Source organism: Cyrtonyx montezumae, unplaced genomic scaffold (genome assembly GCF_038088225.1).
Source record: "Cyrtonyx montezumae isolate F1298 unplaced genomic scaffold, pur_monq_1.0 scaffold_10, whole genome shotgun sequence".
Taxonomy (NCBI): domain Eukaryota; kingdom Metazoa; phylum Chordata; class Aves; order Galliformes; family Odontophoridae; genus Cyrtonyx; species Cyrtonyx montezumae.
The window spans coordinates 3,217,359-3,218,824 of record NW_027071826.1 but is presented as its reverse complement, the minus strand read 5'-3'; the positions used below and the strand labels follow the sequence as shown (position 1 = coordinate 3,218,824).

General features: G+C 46.6%; 1 non-coding gene across 1 annotated transcript; it reads right to left on the bottom strand.

Moving 5' to 3' along the window:
• Window positions 1–1,116: 1,116 nt before the first annotated feature.
• Window positions 1,117–1,188, bottom strand: TRNAH-GUG (transfer RNA histidin (anticodon GUG)). The gene has a single exon. It is a non-coding gene; the product is annotated as a tRNA-His (tRNA).
• Between the last annotated feature and the right edge of the window lie 278 nt (window positions 1,189–1,466).

Genomic DNA, 1,466 nt, shown 5'->3' with positions numbered 1-1,466 from the left:
CTCCAAGAAGCATGGTAGCTTTCCATGTGCTTTCCCAAGGCACTCCTCCCTTTCCCATGCACACACTGTGCACGTCTGAGGCTGGCACGGTTAGATCCACCCTATGGTCAGAGTGCACCACGAGGTTTGGGGCCATCCCATCAACCCATGGGCTATCAGGGGACATCTGCATGGCCCCATTCCGTTCCCACACAGCTCTCTCATGCACTGCATTCAATCCATGCCTGGTGTTGCAATCAGCAATTACCAAAGCAGATCCTGCAAAGTCGCCAGGGAGGTTGTTCATCTGCATGCATTAACTGAAGGGCAATCCAGTCTGTTTGGGAGTCAGACTTTCCTCAGCAAAGCTGTGTAAATATAACTCCAAAGCATTCACAGACGTGCTGGGAAGTTTCCTCTGAGCCAAACAATATTTTTAATTCGTTGATAGCATTTTAATTTTCTCATGATGAAGAACCTCTAAAGGCAACCGCATTGGAGAGGGAGAAAGGGTCAAGAGGCAATTAAGAAAGGAAGATCTTGCTTTTCACTGCTAGGAAAAACAGTTAATTAGATGAAACAAGCTAAAAAGAGAGAGAGAAGAGCTGAACTGTAATTTGGAAAATTTAAAAAGCTTTCTATCAAATAAATTGATTAGCACACTAATCATAATCAGGACTCTTGGATTAACAGTTAATTTGTGGAATCAATTAATAGCGGTATTTTTCAAATCACGGTTGCCTCTGGAGCGCAGGGAATTCACTGTGGTGTGTTTTTAGAGATAACAGATGCTGGATTAGGGCTGCACAGTGATTCCTTGACAGTGTAACAGCTCTGTCATACCCTGCTTCCAGGATTGTATGTTGAGATTTGGGGGTATGTGTGTGTGTATAATGCTGATGGGCATTGGCTGAGCTGCTGTAACTCCTTCCTCAATGCCCTTACATTCATTTACAATGGAGTTCAAACTCTTCTCGCAGCATTTTTGCTTTGTCTGCTTTGTTTGAAGGCTCGTGTACCAGAGCTAGCAGCAATTCCCTGCACTGTGAAAGAACGGAGTACGACAGAGTTAAATCAGAGGGGACCCACCCAGCCAGCACCACCCAAAATTCAAGCCCTGTGCCTGGGAAACGTTCCTGCCGTGACTCGGATTCGAACCGAGGTTGCTGCGGCCACAACGCAGAGTACTGACCACTATACGATCACGGCCGTGCTGTGCCTGGTGCCACCACCAAGCTCGGTTATGTATGTCAGGATTTGAAACTGCTGCTGTCCTGGCGTTACCTGGAGCTGAGTGCCCAGCTGCATGTCTGGCGCTCCGTTCCTAGCAGGAGCTGAGATTCAGCCTCCCTGGAGATTTCCAGAATAAAGGATTTTCAAAGCAGAGTGATAAAGAAACTCTTTGCTCTGCTCCTGTTACCCCTCTGTTGCTAGGGGATCTGGTTCTCTAAGACTTCTGCTTTTCATAGGATAAGTCCTGAATGTTA